General features: G+C 43.5%; 1 protein-coding gene and 1 non-coding gene across 11 annotated transcripts in view; both read left to right on the top strand.

Annotated features, from left to right (window-relative positions):
- The window catches only part of TBC1D5 (TBC1 domain family member 5), a 599,010-nt gene that overhangs the window by 498,942 nt on the left and 77,883 nt on the right, over positions 1-22,185 (top strand). The gene's annotated exons all lie outside the window — the stretch shown is intronic.
- TRNAC-ACA (transfer RNA cysteine (anticodon ACA)) lies at positions 11,743-11,814 on the top strand. The gene has a single exon. It is a non-coding gene; the product is annotated as a tRNA-Cys (tRNA).

The following is a 22,185-nucleotide window of genomic DNA, read 5'->3' as shown; positions in this document are numbered from 1 at the left end:
GATATGTCAGAAATGTTTTTAAAAAATGAATCAAAAACAAACAGAAAATTGGGAAAATATTTGTAAAAGAAATGACTGACTAACTATAATATCATGAATGTGTGGAAACTTGCACAGTTCAGTAACAAATCACGATCCTGACTCAGGAGCCGTCCCGCCTCCTGCTATGCTCTTCTCTGCCCAGAGGACCTCAGCCCGGTTCCCGGCGTAGGTTCCATTTGTGACTGAAGGGCCCTTCGTTTGTGTCTTCAGCCTGACTTCCTTCCTTGAACTCCGGGCTTGCTTGATTGCACTGAACTCTTGGTTTCACTTCCACACACCTGTTACCCCGCAGTGTTCCTCGGTAACCGTGAATGTCTTCACCTGATCCAGCCTTAGAACGCCCTGGGCTCCTCTCTCTCTGAGACATCACATCAGGTCCATCAGCAATGCCTGCTCAAACTGTGTCCTGAAACAGCCCCTTTGCTCTCTCTGCCCTGCCAACACTGAGTCGTGTGTCCTTCCAGTCTCCCCCAACGGCCTCCTCACTCGTCTCTGGTGCAGGTCCCATCTTCCGCTCTTCTGCTCAGAGCCCTCAGTGGCTTCCCAGCACGCCTGGCCTCAGGTCCAGCACCGTGCAGCGCTGCAGGGAGGCCCTGCGAAACCCGGCTCCTGTCTGTGCACCCCCGTCTGCGCCCCGACCTGGCTCACTGGACTCCGGCCACCCCGGCCCGCTGACCGTCCCCCCAGTTCCCTGTCAGCCCCCTTCAGGAGCTTTGAGCTTGCTCTCTGCAGGCCGGGGCTCTTTCCTGAGAACCCGCACTGCACCTGACGTTTCTCTCTGCTCAGACCCCGCCTCTTCAGGGAGCCCCTCCTTGACCGCTGTGTCTAAAGTAACGGACCCCTTGACTCCTTTTATTTTCCTTTGTTACTGTTTTTGTTTTTGTGGGGTTTTTTAATAGCAGTTCTTACCACCTGAAATGGTATTTTTAGCTTTTTATTCTACTTTTTGTGTGTTTTTATTGTTTCTCACATTGAAATATAAATTCTGAATGTTTTATTGTCTTGTATCCTCAGCACCTAAAATAGAGCCTTGAATATAGTATGGACTCAACAAAAGAAGGATTGCGAACAGCAATAAACCTCAAAAGGCTGGTCCAACTCATAATTAGTCACAGAAATACAAATTAAAAGACCTGTGAAGTACCATTTTTCACCTTTCAAAATAGCAGGTTAATAATAAATGAGACAGATCAGATCAGATCAGATCAGTCACTCAGTCGTGTCCGACTCTGCGACCCCGTGAATCACAGCACACCAGGCCTCCCTGTCCATCACCAACTCCCGGAGTTCACTCAGACTCACGTCCATCGAGTCAGTGATGCCATCCAGCCATCTCATCCTCTGTCGTCCCCTTCTCCTCCTGCCCTCAATCCCTTCCAGCATCAGAGTCTTTTCCAATGAGTCAACTCTTCGCATGAGGTGGCCAAAGTACTGGAGTTTCAGCTTTAGCATCATTCCTTCCAAAGAAATCCCAGGGCTGATCTCCTTCAGAATAGACTGGCTGGATCTCCTTGCAGTCCAAGGGACTCTCAAGAGTCTTCTCCAACACCACAGTTGAAAAGCATCAGTTCTTCGGCACTCAGCCTTCTTCACAGTCCAACTCTCACATCCATACATGACCACCGGAAAAACCATAGCCTTGACTAGACGAACTTTTGTTGGCAAAATAATGTCTCTGCTTTTCAATATGCTATCTAGGTTGGTCATGACTTTCCTTCCAAGGAGTAAGCGTCTTTTAATTTCATGGCTGCAGTCACCATCTGTAGTGATTTTGGAGCCCAGAAAACTAAAGTCTGACACTGTTTTCACTGTTTCCCCATCTATTTCCCATGAAGTGGTGGGACCGGATGCCATGATCTTCGTTTTCTGAATGTTGAGCTTTAAGCCAACTTTTTCACTCTCTACTTTCACTTTCATCAAGAGGCTTTTGAGTTCTTCTTCACTTTCTGCCATAAGGGTAGTGTCATCTGCATGTCTGAGGTTATTGATATTTCTCCTGGCAATCTTGATTCCAGCTTGTGCTTCTTCCAGTCCAGCGTTTAATAAATGAGGCAGAGATGAGTAAGTCCTAGACACCTACTGTACAGTCTAGGCCCATAGTTAACGATACTGTTATGTACCTAAGATTTGCTAAGAGAGTAAATCTTATTTTAAGTGTTCTTATCACAAAAAATAAAATAGCCATAATAAATATAGAGCGTAGGAGGAAACATTAAGGGGTGGGGGTACGCTTATGTCATAGATTGTGGTGATGGCTTTGCAGACGCATGCTTACCTCTAAACACGCCAAGCTGTGCACATTAAGAAGACACAGCCACTGTAGGTCTGAAATGCCTCAATAAGGTGACGTGAATGAGTGAGTGAATGAGTGACCAACCCAGAAGGAGCATGGATACCCGTAGTCACTGGTTTAGGGAATGTAAGTTGAAAGAAACTTGATCATCTTGCTAAAGAATACTCCCAAGTCTATATGTAACCCTTATAACTACCACATTCTTCTCTAGAAGTTGGTTTATTGTACCATTACTTTATCTAGGATGAAAAAACTATTGTAGCTATTGTGAAACCTATTGTGAAAACTATTGTGAAACCCTTGGCAAAGACCCCTTTAGCTATTTAATGCCCAAGATGTTTTTACCAGGCTGGACCCTTAAACCGTAGCCTTACAACTACTTTCTTAGCTGTTTAGAGGCTATTAAAGAGTTCCTGCATCGGGGCTGTCACTGAGCAGCAAGACAGGCTGTGGGGCTGATCCAGAGTGAAGGCGATCTTCATGGGGGAACCCCCGGCAGTGATGCGTGAGTGGAGGACAGGCAAGGGCAGACAGGTACCTGGAGGGCAGGGAGCTAACCCGTGCCACGTCTGGACGCAGTCCACGGCAGTGGACTTCTGTTTGTGCTGCTTATCCAAATGAGAGATGAGGATGCAAGATGACATGTGATTTCATGGATAAGAATATCTCTAGAAATCAAGAAGCCTGATTTCTCTTCTCTGCCTTACCATGGATTGCTGTAATTAAGTCTTTAACAGCAAGTGCCTAGGTATTTTCGTGATAGATTTTCCATTACGTGTGTGGGTAGCATTCACTGTGCTCTGATTTTACTTAGCTGCACATTTCTTTTTAAAAATGGGAATTGACATTTCCTTATTCATTCAACTTTTGAGCTCAGAACAACAAATTAACACTCAAATCCTGCTCCAATTTTGTCCTTAAATAACCATAAATTACTTCTATAAATAAAAAATAAGTACATCTAAATTGTGACCAGCCTTCAGAAAGACCCATCTGATTTATTTAGGAATTTGTGACTTCTGAAGTGCCCAATTGAGTATTCATGGAACAGAATTTCATAGTTTTTAACTATTGCAATCTCTTACAGTAAGAGTAAAATCACATACCTTCTACATTCCAGAACACTCACAGATTTTCTGTTTTGAAAGTGCCACACACAGTTTCTTAAAGTGTGTAGTTTCTCTGCTCTTGCAGAGGTGCTGAAACATCCACACCTGAGCTGGCAGCAGGGCCTCAAGCCACGTGCCTCTTTATCCAGTGGCCCTTTTTACGCAGCTCCACGACTGGAGGTCTTCTAATTTACTTAAGTTGATTGAGTGAGGCCTTGGTAGAGATGGAAGAAGCCAAGCTGGGTTCCAGACCAGCAAGAGCATCCTCCGTGCTGATACCCCCAGCTCTCCTCTGCCCTGTGTCACAGCTGCAACAACCTAATTGGCGTCAGTAATGAAAGATGCCCGAGTTAGAGATCGGGATATAGGCCCTTCCCAAAAGGCCCCCTGTCTGGATGCCTGCATGGGATCCAGCAGGAAGCCAGGCTCTGCAGACAAACGCTTTCCAGTAAGGGAGCCTCTGCTGGGCTCTGCAGACGTTCCCCACCTTCCGCCACTGGGCTCCAGGTGACGAGGGCGCGGCAGTGTCCTGTCCATTTTTACCCCAAGAATGCCTGGTGCCCAGTGATTCTCCATCTCTTCTCAGAATCAGAGTCTGCCTCCGCTTCAGTTCAGTTCAGTTCAGTCGCTTAGTCGCGTCCAACTCTTTGCGACCCCATGAATCGCAGCACGCCAGGCCTCCCTGTCCATCACCAACTCCCAGAGTGCACTCAGACTCACGTCCATCGAGTCAGTGATGCCATCCAGCCATCTCATCCTCTGTCGTCCCCTTCTCCTCCTGCCCCCAGTCCCTCCCAGCATCAGAGTCTTTTCCATTGAGTCAACTCTTCGCATGAGGTGGCCAAAGTACTGGAGTTTCAGCTTTAGCATCATTCCTTCCAAAGAAGTCCCAGGACTGATCTCCTTCAGAATGGACTGGTTGGATATCCTTGCAGTCCAAGGGACTCTCAAGAGTCTTCTCCAACACCACAGTTCAGAAACATCAATTCTTCGGCGCTCAGCCTTCTTCACAGTCCAATTCTCACATCCATACATGACCACTGGAAAAACCATAGCCTTGACTAGACAGACGGATCTTTGTTGGCAAAGTAATGTCTCAAGATGCTATCTAGGTTGGTCATAACTTTCCTTCCAAGGAGTAAGCGTCTTTTAATTTAGGAGTCTTCTTCTCAAGGCCTGGCCTACTAAGCACGTCCTCCCAGAAAGCTCAGACCTTCTTCCACAGTCTTCTTATACTCGAATCCGACTTGCGAGGGCAGGGGCCGCCTCTGCCTGTGTCCCTGTTGTCTCCTCGTTACCTGGCGTGGAGAGCGCGTTCCAACGTGGGTGAAATGAGTGAGCACTTTCTGGCTTCATGTATAGAATAGCCGTGCTGATGTTGGGGACGGAGCCCTCGTATTCCCAGGGCCCGGCACGGTGCCTGGCACTGTGTCTAGTACTCAGTAGTTTAATGACTGAATAAATAAATACTGCTTTGAATACCTAAAAGGCATTATAAAATTCTTCTAGCTAATTTCCATATTATATGGTCCACAAGAATTTTTAAATGAGGCTTTATTATATTTACTCTGAAGTATTTTATTGCTAAAATATGGTAAAGAAATAATATGCTAATAATATTTCCCGAGTCATGAAGCCAAGAAGTCCATGGTTATAGTCCATTAGTAGTTAATTGGCTAATCAGAATTTCAAAGGACACTGATTTCTATATAAATGTAATTTTGTGATATTTTTATGCTCAAATAGGAGTTTGTGTTATAAACACTTCTATGTCTGAAATGCTCTTTCTCTTGTATCAAAGAGAGTTGTTAATTCCTAACCAATTTAGGTAAATTGGTAACACTATCTCCTTTTTAGGGCAGAGTAAATAAATCTTTCTCCTTTCTTAAAAAATGTAAGTATAATTTGTACATAAGACACAGATCCTAAGTGTTCAGTCTGATGAGTTTGGATAGCTATGTACACTACCCCTCTGCATGCAGGCTCAGTTGTGTCCAGCCCTCTGCGACTGTGTGGACTGTAGCCTGCCGGGCGCCTCTGTCCATGGGATTCTCAGGCAGGAATACTGGGGTGCCTGCCATTTCCCCCTCCAGGGGATCTCCCCGACCCATGTCTTGTAACCGCCATCTAAGACAGTGTATCTGGAGTGAACATTCCTGTCACCTAGAGTCCCCCCCTGTCCCGTTACGGTCATACCCAACTCGTCATCCCGAAGCAACCACTTTTGATGTCTGCTCCCTTGTTTTGAGAGTTTCCCCTTTTCTTGGTCTTGCCATGAATAGAGACACATAGTATGCACTTTTTTTCATTCAGATTAGTGTGCTTGCTCTTCGTGCATATTGTTTTACGTATACCAGTAGTTTCCTTCTCTTCTTGGGCTGTATTCCACTATATGATGTACCACAAATTGTTTATTCTGTTATTGATGGATAGGGGGTTATTTCCAGATGTGGAGTGTTCTGAGCAGGACTGCTATGAACGTTCTTGTACAAGTGTTTTGATGTTTTCATTTGTTATTGTTGGTTTTGGTGGATATATGTTTATGTTTCCCTTGGATAAACACTTAGAAATTAAATTACTCAGGCTCAGTTGCTAAAGAATCTGCCTGCAATTCTGGGAGACCTGGGTTTGATCCCTGGGTTGGGAAGATCCCCTGGAGAAGGAAATGGCAACCCATTCTAGTACTCCTGCCTGGAGAATCCCATGGACAGAGGAGCTCGGCGGGCTGCAGTCCATGGGGTCACACAGAGTTGGACACGACTGAAGCGACTTAGCATGCATAGGATGGATGTATGTTTAACTTTATAAGAAACTGAGAACTGTTTCACCAAGTAGTTATACCTTTCTCCATGCTCACCAGCAATATTTGGGAGTTTTAACTGCTCTTCATCTTCGCCAGCATTTGCTACTGTCAGTCTTTCTGATTTTGTCTATTGTAGTTGGTATGAAACGGTATCTCATTGTGTTTTAATTTACATTTTCCTGAGCGTCTTTTCATAGCATGTTGGTGATTCCTTTTTGGACTGTCCCAGTTGTCTGCCTGTCTTTAATGGGTTGTTTGTCTTTTTTATTCTTGATTTGTGAGGATTCTGTATATGTTTTGGGTAGGAGTCTTTGTCTGATAAATGTACTGCAGATATTATCCCCCAGCGTGGAGCTTGCCTGTTCGTTTTCTTAATGATGCCTTTTAATGAGCAGAAAACTTTCATTTCAGTGACATTTCTTCTTTCAGTTTTTTTCCTTTATGGCTGGTGCATTTTGTTTTCTTATCTATGAAATCTCCTAAGATCCATCTAAGTCTCCATTGTTCAGGATCCTGAAGACCATGCTTGGCTTCACTGGTTCACTTGAAGGACTCACAGAATTCAGAAAAGCTGCTATACCCACGTTTATAGTGTATTATGGCAAAAGGACACAGATTAAAATCAAGAAAGGAAAAAAGCTTGTGTTGTTGACTGAAAATGAGCAGCCTAGAAAGTTGAGAGTTGTGTTTTACTTGGCAGACTTTCTGAGGACTTCAAGTCCAAGACAGGACTATCAGCTTGCTCCGAGGGCCTGACCCAAAGGCGCAGTGGGAAGCCAGGTTACACAGGAGTTTGTGCAGCGAAGGCTGGGTAGTCAGCATCGAAAGATGGCTGTTAATTAAAGGAAACCAAGGGTCTCACGTGAAGGGGCGTAGTGCTTTCTGCGTGCGCTCGCCGCAGTCCCCCCTTGGACCTGTGCCTCGCTGTCTGGGGCCATCGGGTGCGCCACTCCGCGGCTGCAGCGGCGGGCGGCTGGTCGGGGCCTCCGGTGCCCACTCGGAGTCCCTCAGTGCTCACGGGCAGGGAGGCTGTGACGTGACGGCCTGAGGGCCTGCGGTGCCCACAAGGAGTCCCTCAGCGCTCACGGGCAGGGAGGCTGTGACGTGACGGCCTGAGGGCAACGGCGCCTGGTTTACAGATGCGCAGGCAGCAGTGTAAGTCGCAGTCCAGGAGGGGCCAGGTGTGAGTTTCCCCTCAGTGGAGTGCTTAAGTCCGCTGGTCCTTGCAGGGCTGCGCGCAGGAAGTGCTGCCTCGGGTCGTTCCCCCAGCTCTTGGTCCCCTGGGGTTCTGTTGGAGGTCAGTCGTGCAGGCAGGGAGCAGCCCTGTGGTGACATTAGCTGTCTGTCTCTAGGCCCCTGGTCAGATGGAGGCCGTGTGGCAGGGCCCAGGAGGAAACAGAAACAGACTTTTAGCCTGATTCCCATTGTTAGTGCGCACTGCTTGCTGTGGTTCAAGGTCCCGGGTCTACAAAGACATGGTTATCAGACAGACATTCCAAGGGCTAGAGGTTCCCTCCCACTTGTCCCTGCAGGGCGGGTCCTGAACTGCAGTGTGCAGGGTTTGGGGAGCCCAGGCACGCTGAGTTAACCCTGAAAGTTCCAGAGGTACTCTGTACTCTTCTCAAAACTGGTGTGGTGCTAACAGTTGTATTAGATCTGTGGTCCGTGTCAAATCAGAGTGTGTGGGGTGAGGTAAAAACCGAGGTCCGTGCTTTTCGATACAAGTATCCAGCGGTTGGATACCAGTTGTGTAAAATCCTCTCCTTTCTTCATTGAATTAAACTGGGTCCCTGGCTGAGAATCCATTGACCATGAAGGTATGAGTCTGTTTCTGGGCACGCTCTGCTTTCGCTAGTACCACACTTGCTTCATTATGTAGCGTCACAGCAAGTCTTGATTTTCTTTTTTTTATTATTTTGGCTATTCTTGGTTCTCTGCATTTCCATATAAATTGTAGAATCTACATGTCAATTTCTCTAAAAATTATTGGGATTTGATTGGAATTACATTGAATCTGTAGATCAGTTTGGAAAGAACCGAAACTTTAGTAGATCCATGACCATGGACTGTCTCTTCATTCAGTCTTCACATTCTCTCCATACTGTTGCATAGTTTTTAAGAGTGCAGGTCTTATAGGTTGTTTTCCATTTGAGAGAAAATAAGCTCCTCTGTTCTCCTGCGTGTAGCCGCCCCTGCCTGGGACTGCACTTTGTCTGTTTTCCTGCGTGTAGCCTGCCCCTGCCTGGGACTGCACTTTGTCTGTTTTCCTGCGTGTAGCCTGCCCCTGCCTTGGGACTGCACTTTGTCTGTTTTCCTGCGTGTAGCCTGCCCCTGCCTGGGGCTGTGCTTTGTCTGTTTTCCTGCGTGTAGCCTGCCCCTGCCTGGGGCTGTGCTTTGTCTGTTTTCCTGCGTGTAACCTGCCCCTGCCTGGGACTGCACGTTGTTTTGGCTGCACTGGACGCTTGTTGCCTTGGGAGGCTCCTCTAGTTGCAGTGAGCAGGGCTGCTCTTGGCTGTGGCGCGAGGGCTTCTGGAGCACTGGCCGCTCTTGCTGGGGAGCACAGGCGCTGGGCGCGGGCCGCAGTTGCTGCATGCAGACTCCAGGGCGCGCCTCAGTGGTGTGACGCTCGGCCTAGGCGCTCCCCAGCACGTGGAATCTTCCCAGACCCGCCTGAACCCTTGTCCCCTGAATCAGCTGGCATGTTCCTATCCACTGCGCCACCAGGGAAGTCCAGGCTGTACTTTTTTTTAATGTAACTTTTTTCTTGGAATTTTACATGGCTTCATACATTTGTTTATATTTATTGACTCCCTTTCATTAAAACTTGAAGGAAAGTTTCTTAAAACGTACCTTTTTTCCTTAGAACTCTTAAAAGTTGATTATTGATATATGTTTAAGTATAGCTGCATGTGATTTTTTTTCAAGTGTGAAGATACGTAGTGACTCTCAGAGAAGGTAGACAGGAGACAGGGCAAAGCTCCCCAACAGGTGGCAGCTCAAGATCGTATCCTCTTCCGTTCTGCTGTGTTTCCCTAGACTAGAAACTCCTGTGGGCCACGGTTCACGGGAGAGATTTCTATCCCTCTCAGACACTGGGTCAGAATATAAATTAGTTGAAAATGACTGTCCTGGAATAGAAACCTCGAATTTTATCCCTGCAGATAGGTCTTAGGGAGTTATCTCATGATTTTTATATAACCACGGTCTATGCACAATTGCTAATTTATTTGTTACATTAAATATTCCCAATTATATTCAGACCCAGTTAGCTGAGCCCCACAGTCTAGCTTATGTCCACCCTCTTACGGGGCCAACTTTTCTGGCCCTGACAAGCACTTCTTTTGCTTCCCATCACAGTAACAAGGACTTACATGCCACACGCAAAATAATCGTCGTCTGTACAGCTGAAAGGAAACATGTTTCACCTGAAAGTCAGATTCCTAAGGAATGAGTAATAGCAAGCTAATTTTTATCATGTAGTTTTTATAAAGACCTATAAAATCTTGAGTTTCATGATATATGGAGAGAGTTCATTTTCTGAGATAGCAGAAACCTCAAGATATGGCAAACAAATTAGAATTAAGTATAGATGTCCTTCATTGAAGCAAGTTTGATACACTCAACATTAAAGGTAAAGAATTAAGAAAGTTGGAAACTACTTTGTTTTATAGAATTTAAAAGCTTTAACTTAGAGAATTTATGAGTACATCCCAAACGTTAGCTCAAATGTTAGAATCATCTTGAAAAGTATTATTTTTCAACCATGAAAACTGTTTTAAATATTTAAATAAAAAATAGATGTATATAATAAGCATGAAAGAAGTAAATAAGAATCATAATCCCGGGTAGGTCAACAACGGCAGGCTAGGAAATTATAGAGATGCAAAGAGAGTATCATTTCTATCCTAAAACCAAAATCATGTGTTTATATTTACTTTTTCCAACAACTTGCACTTAAGAAGGTAATTTTAAACTAAGTTATATATATTTTTTTGATGGAAAAAAGTGTGGGTAGAATGAGATGAGAAAATGATAGAAAGGAGATTTTGATGGAAGGAAAGGAAAAGAAGGGAGAAAAGTCTCAGTGAAAAGGTGATCCTAGAGGTGGAAGGAAGGGCAAAAAGAATGGAGACCGAGGGTGGAAACAGGAGGCAGGGCAGCCAGGGAGGGGCCTCCGAGCTCAGTTGGGTCCGGTCACCATCCCACAAGGGCCCTCGCCTTGCGTCTTGGCAGGATAGTGACTGTGATGTAGGGGGTGGCTGGCCCAGCCCAGCACCTGCCGTCAACAGAGGCAGAAGGGGCTCTCCTTGAACTCTGCCTCTCGCCCCGGCCAGCAAGCCTCCTTGTCTGAACACGATTTCCTAAGCTCTGCTTAGACAGTCCCAGAAATGGAGTGCTTACATTTTAAGTGGAGCCTGTTAAATCATTAGGAAGGATTTCCTGGGTCATAGCCTTCTGTCTCCTGTGACTTTCTGTAACTTTTGTACCTCGTCTCGTTTTCAAAGCCGCGTGCAGAAGCGCTGCTTTTGCTCCCGGCAGCTCTCCTCTGTCGGTGGACTTGTGCCCCTGCCTCGTTAGCCGTTCCTCTTCCGTCATAATCGGCGTGTCTCCCTACTGTTCTGCTCCGTTTTACAGACAAAACTCAATTCTGCCAGAAATTCATGCATCACCAAAACTGCCTGCCATACTTGTCCATTTACCTCCTACAGCACAGACACTCACCTGTTCCTACTCATATACTTCATTTACCAGCAAATAGTAATATGTTTACTATCAGAAGCAACTTATACATACAGATACCACATTTACTTTTGAGGGATGTTTCACAGGGTACAGAATTCTACATCGCTGGTTTTTTCTCTAAACATTTTATTCACCGCACTCTCTCCTGCATGCATGGTTTCTGAGGAGAATTTGAATGTGGTTTTTATTTTTGTTCCTTTATATGTAAGCTGTTTTTTCCCCCTCTGGCTTTTTTCAGGTTTTTTTTTTTTTCCTGTGATTTTCTGTAGTTTAAAAATGATATGACTAAGTATAATTTTTTTGGCATTTCTATTGCCTGATGTTCTCTGAGCTTTCTGGATCTTTGGTTGGTTGTCTGACATTACTTTGGGAACACTCATAGCCATTGTTGTTTCAAATGCTTCTTCTCTCCCTTTCTTTTTTCTCCTTCTGCTGTTCCCAGTGTGTGGCTGTTAGACCATTTACAGTTATCCTCCAGTTCTTGGATATTCTCTTCTGCTTTTTCTGTCTTTTTTCTATTTGCTTTTCAATTTGGAGAGTTTCTATTGAAATATCCTCAACCTCAGAGATTCTTTCCTCAGCCATGTCCATCAATAATAAGCCCATCTAAGACATTCTTAATGTTACAGTATTTTTTATCTCTATCATTTCTTTTTTTTTCTTTAGAATTTCCTCCTGTCTGCTTATATTTCCTATTTGTTCTTGCCTGCTGTCTACTTTACTCATTAGAGTTCTTAACATTTTAATCACCGTCCCTGGTGGCTCAGACGGTAAAGCTTCTGCCTACAGTGCAGGAGGCCCGGGTTCAATCCCTGGGTTGGGAAGATCTCCTGAAGAAGGAAATGGCAGCCCACTCCATTATTCTTGCCTGGAAAATCCCTTGGATGGAAGAACCTGGTAGGCTATAGTCCATGGGGTCGCAAAGAGACATTTTAATCATAGTTATTTTAAATTTCCAGTCTGATCATTTGATCGTTCCAGTAACCCTGCTATATCTGAGTCTGGTTCTGATGCTTTGCTTGCTCTCTCTTCGAACTATGGTTTTTTGCTTCTTGCTTTTTGAGTGAATCTTTTCTTTATTTATTTTGGATACTTGAGCATGTTGTACTGGGTAAAAGAACTCCAAAAGTAGGCCTTTAGTAATGTGATAAGATGTGGAGGAGAGAGGAAGCATTCTGTACTCCTATGGTTAATTCAGTTCAGTCACTCAGTCGTGTCCGACTCTTTGCGACCCCATGGACTGCAGCATGCCAGGCCTCCCTGTCCATCACCAACTCCTGGAGCTTACTCAAACTCATGTCCATTGAGTCGGTGATGCCATCCAACCATCGTCATCCTCTGTCATCCCCTTCTCCTCCCACCTTCAATCTTTCCCAGCATCAGGGTCTTTTCCAGTGAGTCAGCTCTTCGCATCAAGTGGCCAAAGTATTGGAGTTTCAGCTTCAGCATCAGTCCTTCCAATGAATATTCAGGACTGATTTCCTTTAGGATTGACTAGTTTGATCTCCTCGCAGTCCAAGGGACTCTCAAGAGTCTTCTCCAACACCACACTTCAAAAGCATCAGTTCTTTAGCACTCAGCTTTCTTTATAGTCCAGCTCTCACATCCATACATGACTACTGGAAAAAACGTAGCTTTGACTAGACGGACCTTTGTCGGCAAAATGATGTCTCTGCTTTTTAGTATGCTGTGCTATGAGTAGGTCTCAGTCCTGTAGTGAGCCAGGGCCTCTGGGCTCTGAATTTAACACATGACACCTTAGGGTAGGACAGGAAGGCTGGAGAGGGCTAGGATTAGGTACTTCCCTTCTCCCAGGTCAGTTAGACTCTGAACAATTCCCAGCAGGTTAGACTCTGATTCAGTGTTTCTCCTGAGGGCAGACCATTGAGAACAACATGCTCTGGTGTATTTCAGACAGTTCCTTTCCCTCTACCCCTGTCGGAGCACACTTTCTCATGAGAGCCTGGCAGAAGTCCAGGATGTAAAGCTGACGTAAGTCTAGGTTGGCCCCTGAGCCTGTGACTGGGCCCCCCTTGGAGATTGTAACTTCCGGGTTTGTCCATACAGAGCCTCTAGCAGTCCAGCTGCAGTTCCAGCTTCCTGTCCCAGCGCTGGTTCCTGTGGGTTTCCGCTCTGGGAGGTCATGATGCTCTGTATTCACCTGTCACTCTCTCCAATCTGGGAGTAGCAGTTTGCCCTTTGACCTCACTTCTTTTAAAGAGCTATGAAAAAGTTGAATTTTTTTTTTTTTTCAGTTTGTTCAACTTTTTATTTGTTGTTAGGACAGAGTAGAAACTTCCAAAATTCTTACATGCTGGACTGGAAACTAGAAGTTCACTTGCCTAGAATTAATGCAGCCCCAGAATTTTATTTTTCTCCAACATCAGCATAGGCTCAGATTAACCTTGGGGACCAGACCAAAGCATTCACGTTTGGGAGTTGGGTTGTTTTTTTGTTTTGTTTTAATATGAATTAGTGTTAATCCACACCTCACTATTCTATGTATAGTGTGCAGTTGTAAAACATTTTAACCTAAGTGCATACGCTTTTTTTAATCTCCATTAAATTTTATCTCTCACTTATTTCTCATGCTGCCCAGTTGAGAGTATTTTAAACTTCGATTGCTTTATCTGATACAGTGGGCGGCTCTGTAGCTTTTGTCTCACATTCATAAGCACATGTTCTCTTTCTTCAAGTCATGAAACTCTAGGGTTTTCTGTCCAAAAGCAGCACAGTGTCATACACCTCAGACCCCTTGGTTTAAAGATGAGGAAGTTAAGGCCCATACAACAGGCAAAGTGACTCTTCCCAAATTACATGACCTTCAATTTAAAAAAAGCACTGGTGAACAGGTCTCTGAATTGTCTGAGGAGTGCCAGAAGATTCAGCAGTGCACACGAGATACAGTTGTTCAGGTACAACTAAGTGTGTATTGTACTCACTGACACCTTGATAAAATCTAATAGAGGTCAGCACTTCAAACGAGAAATAAAGTTGTCTTATTTTTTAAATTAATTTTTATTGGAGTATAGTTGCTTTACAATATTGTGTTAGTTTCTGCTGTACAACAAAGTGAATCAGTTATACGTACCCCCCCCTTTTAAGATTCCGCTCTCCGTTAGGTCAGCACAGGGCACTGAGCAGCGTTCCTGTGCTCCACAGCAGGTCTCTATTCGTTATCTGTTTTATACACAGGAGTGTGTATGTGGGCTTCCCAAGTGTCTCCGTGGGTAAAGACTCTGCCTGCAGTGCAGGAGGAGCAGAAGACACCCACTCCAGTACTCTTGCCTGGAGAATCCCATGGACAGAAGAGCCCGGCAGGCTGCAGTCATTGGGTCGCAAAGAGTTGCTCACAACAGAAGCAGCCCAGCACACACGCATGCACTCAGCGTATTTGTATCAGTCCCAGTCTCCCGGTTCATCCCACCTCCCCTTCCCCGCCTGGTATCCCTAAGCTTGTTCTCTATGTCTGTGGCTCTGTTTCTGCTTTGCAAATAAGTTCACCTGTATCACTTTTCTGGATTCCACACGTAAGTCATGTTATGCAGTGTTTCCTCTTTATGACTTACTTCACTCGGTATGACAGACTATAGGTCTGTCTGGGCGAATGGCACAGTTTTGGTCCTCTTTATGACTGAGTAATATCCCACTGTACGTATGTATCCACCTCTTCTTTATCTGTTGATGGACATTTAGGTTGCTCCCGTGTCCTGGCTGTTGTAAATCGTGCTGCTGTGAAATTGGGGTACATGTATCATTTTGAATTATGATATTCTCTGGTTACATGCCCAGGAATGGGATTGCTGGATCATATGGTAGTTCTATTAGTTTTTTGATGAACCTCCAAACTGTTCTCCATAGTGGCTGTACCAATTTGCATTCCCACCAACAGTGTAGAATTCCCTTTTCTTCCCGCCTTCTCCGACATTTGTTGTTTGTAGACTTTTTGACGACCGCCGCTCTGACCAGTATGAGGTGGCTCCTCACTGTAGCTTTGATCTTCACTTTTCTAATGACTGGTGGTAGTGAGCACCCTTTCAGGTGTGTGCTGGCCTTCTGTGTGTCTTCTCTGGTGAAATGTCTGTTTGGGTCACTGGCCCATATATTGATTGGGTTGTTTGCTTTTGATATAGAGCTACGTGAGCTATTTATATATTTTGGAGATGACTTTGTCAGTTACTTTGTTTACATCTATTTTCTTCCATTCTAAGGGTTCTCTTCTTGTCTTGTTTATAATTTCCTTTGCTGTTCAAAAGCTTTTTTAAGTTTAATTATGTCCCATTTGTTTATTTTTGTTTTTCGTTACTTTTTGAGGTGGGTCAAAAAAGATTTTGCTGCAATTTATGTCAACTTGAAACGCAAAGGAGAAAGGGAAAGATATACCCAACTGAATGCAAAGTTCCAAACAATAACAAGGACAGATATGAAAGGCTTCTTAAATGAACAATGCAAAGAATTAGAGGAAAATAATAGAATGGGAAAGATTAGAGATTTCTTCAAGAAAATTAGAGATACCAAGGAAACATTTCATGCAAAGATGGGCTCGATAGAGGACAGAAATGATATGGACCTAACAGAAGCAGAAGATATTAAGAAGAGGTGGCAAGAATACACAGAAGAACTGTACAAAAAAGATCTTCATGACCAAGATAATCACGATGGTGTGATCATTCACCTAGAGCCAGACATCCTGGAATGTGAAGTCAAGTGGACCTTAGGAAGCATTACTACAAACAGAGGTAGTGGAAGTGATGGAACTCCAGTTGAGCTATTTCAAATCCTAAAAAATGATGTTGTGAAAGTGTTGCACTGAGTATGCCAACAAACTTGGAAAACTCAGCAGTGGCCCCAGGACTGGAAAAGGTCAGTTTTCATTCCAATCCCAAAGAAGGGCAATGCCAAAGAATGTTCAAACTACCATACAGTTTCACTCATTTTACATGTTAGCTGGCAAGGTAATGATCGACATTCTTCAACTTAGGTTTCAACACTACGTGAACTGAGAACTTCCAGATGTACCAGCTGGGTTTAGAAAAGGCAGAGGAACCAGAGATGGAATTGCCAACATCCATCAAATCATAGAAAAAGCAAGGGAATTCCAGAAAAACATCTACTTCTGCTTTATTGACAACGCTAAACCCTTTGACTGTGTGGATCACAGCAAACTGGAAAATTCTTACAGAAATGGAAATACCAGACCACTTTACCTGCTTTCTGAGAAGCCTGTATGCAGGTCAGAAAGCAACAGTTAGAACTGGGCATAGAACAACAGACTGGTTCAAAATTGGGAAAGGAGTATAACAAAACTATATATTGTCACCCTGCTTATTTAACTTCTATGCAGAGCACATCATGCGAAATCCTGAGCTGGATGAATCACAAGCTGGAATCAAGATTGCTGGGAGAAATACCAACAACCTGAGATATGCAGATGACACCACTCTAGTGGCAGAAAGTGAAGAGGAACTAAAGAGCCTCTTAATGAAGATGAAAGAGGAGAGTGAAAAAGCTGGCTTAAAACTCTACATTCAAAAAACTAAGATCATGGCATCTGGTCCCATCAGTTCATGGCAAATAGACGGGGAAACAATGGAAACAGTGGCTGACTTTATTTTCGGGGGCTCCAAAATCACTGTAGACAGTGACTGCAGCCATGAAATTAAGATGCTTGCTCCCTGGAAGGAAAGTTATGACTAACCTAGGCAGCATATTAAAAAGCAGAGACGTTACTCTGTCAACAAAGGTCCGTCTAGTCATGACCAGTGGTCATGTGTGGATGTGAGAGTTGGACTATAAAGAAAGCTGAGCACCGAAGAATTGATGCTTTTGAAGTGTGGTGTTGGAGAAGACTCTTGAGAGTCCCTTGGACTGCAAGGAGATCCAACAAGTCCATCCTAAAGGAGATCAGTCCTGGGTGTTCATTGGAAGGACTTATGTTGAAGCTGAAACTCCAATACTTTGGCCACCTGATGCAAAGAGCTGACTCATTGGAAAAGACCCTGATGCTGGGAAAGATTGAGGGCAGGAGGAGAAGGGGAGGACAGAGGATGAGATGGTTGGATGGCATCACCAATTCAATGGACATGTGTTTGGGTGGACTCCAGGAGTTGGTGATGGACAGGGAGGCCTGATGTGCTGTGGTTCATGGGGTTGGAAAGAGTCGGACACGACTGAGTGACTGAACTGAACTGAACTGAACCTGATGCAAAGAGCTGACTGATGCAAAAATTCTCTGATTCTGGGAAAATTTTAAATCAGGAAGAGAAGAGGGCAACAGAATATGAGTTTGTTGGATGATATTACTGACTCAGTGGCCATGAGTTTGAGTAACCTCCAGGAGATAGTAAGGACAGGGAAGCTTGGCATGCTGCAGTCTGTGGGTCACAAAGAGTCAGACAAGACTTAGTGACTGAACAACAACAAATGTCAGATAGTCTTCTGCCTGTGTTTTCCTCTAAGAGGTTTGTTGTGTCTGGCCTAACATTTAGGTCTGTGATCCATTTTGAGTTTGTTTTTGTGTATGATGTTAGGGAGTGTTTTAATTTCACTTTTTACGTAATGCTGACCAGTTTTCTCAGCACCACTTATTGAAGAGACTTATCTTTTCTTCATTGTATATCCCTGCCTCTTTTGTCAAAGATTAGGTGAACATGGGTGTCTGAGTTTATCTCTGGACTTTCTCTCCTGTTCCATCGATCTGTATTTCTGTTTTTGTATGAGTGCCATACTGTCTTGATTACTGTATTTATGTAGTATAGTCTGAAGTCAGAGAGCCTGATTCCTCCAGCTCCATTTTTCTTTGTCAAGATTGCTTTGGCTATTTGAAATCTTTGGTATTTCCATACAAATTATACAGTTTTTTGTTCTAATTCTGTGGATATTTCTGTTGGTGATGTGAGAGGGATTGCACTGAATCTGTAGATTGCTTTCGATGGTATCCTGGCTTCCACAGTGTTGATTCTTCCAGTCCACGAACACGGTGTATCTCTCCCCGTTTGCTTGTGTCGTCTTCGATTTCTTACATCAGTATCATACAGTGTTCCGTGTACAGATTTTTGCCTCCTTAGATAGGTTTGTTTGTAGGTGTTTCATTCTTTCTGATGCAGTGGTAAACGGGGTTGTTTCCTTAATTTGTCTTTCAGATCTTTCATTGTCAGTGTATAGGCATGCAAGAGATTTCTGTGCGTTGGTTTCGCATCCTGCTGCTTTGCCAGAGTCGTCGTTTAACTTCAGTCATTTTCTGGTGGCAAGTTTAGGGTTGTCTCTGTGTCGTACATATCGCGTCATCTGTAGACAGTGGTAGTTTTACTTCTTTTCCAATATGAATTCTTTTTGTTTCCTTTTCTTCTCTGATTTCTGTGGCAAGGACTTCCAAAACTATGTTGAATAAGAATGGCAAGAGTGGACAATCTTGTCTCAGAGGAAACGCCGTTTGTCACCGTTGAGAAGGATGTTTGCTGTGGGTTTGTGGTTTATGGCCTTTATTATGTTGAGGTAGCGTCCCTCCATCGGAGAAGGCAATGGCACCCCACTCCAGTACTCTTCCTGGAAAATCCCATGAACAGAGGAGCCTGGTAGGCTGCAGTCCATGAGGTCGCTAAGAGTCGGACACGACTGAGCAACTTCACTTTCACTTTTCACTTTCATGCATTGGAGAAGGCAATGGCAACCCACTCCAGTGTTCTTGCCTGGAGAATCCCAGGGACAGGGGAGCCTGGTGGGCTGCCGTCTCTGGGGTCCCACAGAGTCGGACATGACTGAAGCGACTTAGCAGCAGCAGCAGCAGCAGGGTCCCTCCATGCCTGCTTTCTGGAGAGTTTTTATCATAAATCAGTGTTTAATTTTGCCAAAAGCTTTTCCTGAATCTATTGAGATGATCAGATGGCTGTTACTCTTCAGTCTGTTGCCATGGTGTCCTATGCTGATTGGTTTGCGTGTATTGAAGAATACTTGCACCCTATTTGATCATGGTGTATGGTCCTCTTAATGTGTTGTTGGATTCTGTGTGCTCATATTTTGTTGAGGATTTTTGCACCTATATTCATCAATGATACCGTCCTGTAATTTTCTATTTTTTTGGTATCTTTGGTTTTAGTATCACAGTGATGGTGGCCTCATAGAATGAGCTTGAAAGTGTTCCTCTCCCTGCAATTTTGGAAGAGTTTGAGAAGGATGATGTTAGCTTTTCTCTAAATGTTTGATAGAATTCACCTGTGAAGCCATCTGGTTTGGGACTTCTGTTTGTTGAAAGATTTTTAATCACAGTTTCAATTTCATTGCTTGTGATTGGTCTGTTCATATTTTCTGTTTCTTCCTGGTTCAGTCTTGAAAGGTTTTACCTTTCTAAGAATTTGTCCATTTCTTCCAAGTTGTCCATTTTATTGGTATGCTGCTGCTGCTGCTGCTAAGTCGCTTCAGTCATGTCCGACTCTGTGCGACCCCATAGACGGCAGCCCACCAGGCTCCGCCGTCCCTGGGATTCTCCAGGCAAGAACACTGGAGTGGGTTGCCATTTCCTTCTCCATTGCATGAAAGTGAAAAGTGAAAGTGAAGTCGCTCAGTCGTGCCCGACTCTTAGCAACCCCATGGACTGCAGCCCACCAGGCTCCTCCATCCATGGGATTTTCCAGGCAAGAGTACTGGAGTGGGGTGCCATTGCCTTCTCCGTTATTGGTATGCAGGTGCTTATAATAGTCTCTTATGATCCTTTGTATTTCTGCGGTAACAATTGTAACTTCTCCCTTTTCATTTCTAGTTTTATTGATCTGAGTCCTCTCCCTTTTTTTCTTGAGGAATCTGGCTAAAGTTTTATCAATTTTTTTCAGTCTTCCCAAAGAAACAGCTTTTAGTTTCATTGATCTTAAGAAATAAAGTTTTCTTAGAACAACTTGTTTTTAGTGAACCAGACGGGCTACTTATAATAAATTCAACCATTTCCAAGTAATTAGTAAAAATATTTGTATAAAGCAGCTTATTTAAGTTTGGTTTCCACAATTCCTTCGAAAAAATCAGAGTATTTCCTTATTTCCATTATTCAGGTATTTGTTTCTGTTTTCATTTAACGGAACAAAATGAGTAATAAACAAAATAAACCAATATTGTAAAGTTTAAAAATAAAATTCAATTAAAAAAAAATAAACCCAACTAGCTACAATTTTAAATATATGTAAATAACAATTGAATCAACAGACTATTTAAAATTGGAGGAAAATCTATGATGCTGTTGCTCTAATCAGATCCAAATATATAGCTTTAAGTGCTTTTATTGGGAAAAAAAGAAAAATGAATGAATGGATGGATGAACCAAGCATTCAACCTTTGGGGACATAGATGAAAATAATTAAAAATCAGTTTAAAACTCATTCTTTTGACAAAAATATAAGCAAGCATCTAACAAAATTTTATTACAAAAGGAGTGATACTTAATGTTAGACTTAAAAAATAAACCTCTAGGTAAGAAGAAAATAAATCAGGGTGGTGTCAAGATGTGGATACCAGGAAGGAAAGGTTGTGAAGAATTTTTACAGAGACAGTACTTTTAAAACAAAAAAAGCTTTAGAAAACTTTTAGAAGGTTAATGAGAAAAGCTCATGATCCTGGTAGTAAAAAGGCACTGGAGAACTTAGGAGTTCTTTCAGTAAATGGAATGCAGGTTACAAAGCCAGGCTGCAAGAGATTGAGTTGGTAAAAAGAGGCAGCAAGAGTCACCATTTCCAGAGTTCCAGAAACTCAATAAAAGGGGCCCAACCATGAAGCCAGGTCAGGTTCTGGTACAGGTGTTTTGAAGGATTCGTGGATCTTCCCAAAAATGCCTCTGTTGCTACTGATTTAACCTGTTGAAGAAGCTTGTGCCAAAAGTAAATTCTTGGATCAGCTTTGAAGCTATTCCTTTACATGGTACTATTTGAATTATAGTGTGTAGTGAACAACAGTACTGAAATTACATAGAACTAGGCACGCATTAGATTTGATATTCACTGTCTTGGTAACTTCAAAGCCCTCTTAGCCTCTGTATACACTGGTCTCGTCTTTATTCCAGTCTAGTCCAGTCCTCACTGTCCATCAGCTCTCTTGACAGCTGCATTAATTTTCATTCACTTAGGACATGTGATTTAATAGCCAGTAGTGCTTATTGCTGGAGAAGGAAATTGCAACCCACTCCAGTATTATTGCCTGGAAAATCCTGTGGACAGAGGAGCCCAGTAGGCTACAGTCCATGGGGTCACAAAGAGTTGGACACTACTGAACGACTTCACTTCACTCCACTTCACTTCAGTGCTTATTGCAGATTGCTTAGTACATCTTGGGAAGAAGGCTGTTGCTAATATTTAAGCCCTGTCTTAGCTAACTTTCTCATAAACATTGTCATGCCTGAAACAAATGGACAGTGGACAAGGTGCTCAGCATGCTTGCCCTAGAAGTTCCTTGGTTAAGATTGTTTCTATCTGAAAATACAGAGTCACCTTCAATAGTTGTTTTCAAAATAAAATACTCTTCTAGAAGCTCTGGGTACTGGATGAGGGGAAATTGGTTAAAAACAAAAACTATACAAAAAAGGATAACAGTGCTCATCCCCTTTCCAGAGCTATTCAGATGAAAGATGGCCCAGCATGAGCTTGATCTATATGTTCCCCGGTTACTAGTAGTAATGAAGATGCATTAACCGTAGTCTCTTGATAACGCGCTAGCAGCGTCTTAGCACTTTTATCAACATATAAATTTTAGAACTGGCAATACGGGAATTCGACTAGTACATTTTTGTTTATAAAAAAGGGTAACAACATTATAACTTCTTCATATCTGTGAATTATGAATCTCGACTTGCAGACAAGCGAAACGAAAATGCAGTGGAACTTCAATATCGTAATAGCTCTTCTTTCCTCCACCACTGAAGAGAAGGGGCTGTATACAGGCCGCTGAGTGCAATGTCGTGCCAGAGGCGAAGGCCTTCTGAGTCCGCAATTTATGCGTGCTCTACGTGTCACTCATTCCTTTTCTCAATAAACATGTTTGAGTGCCTTCCCTGTTGCTAAGCTGTAATGTCTGTCAGTTGAAAGGCTTTACTTCCTTAGGAAGCAGCTGAAAATTACAAGCAGTGGGTCATCACTATTTATCATTATCTCAATCAGGAAACACTGTTTTCAAAAATTTTTGGAAGGACATTACGTAGCTCATTTCTTTAAAGATGAAATACT

The sequence above is a fragment of the Bos javanicus genome, chromosome 1, assembly GCF_032452875.1.
Source record: "Bos javanicus breed banteng chromosome 1, ARS-OSU_banteng_1.0, whole genome shotgun sequence".
In the NCBI taxonomy this organism is placed as follows: domain Eukaryota; kingdom Metazoa; phylum Chordata; class Mammalia; order Artiodactyla; family Bovidae; genus Bos; species Bos javanicus.
The sequence above is the reverse complement of the archived record's forward strand: the minus strand, read 5'-3'. Positions and strand labels throughout refer to the sequence as shown.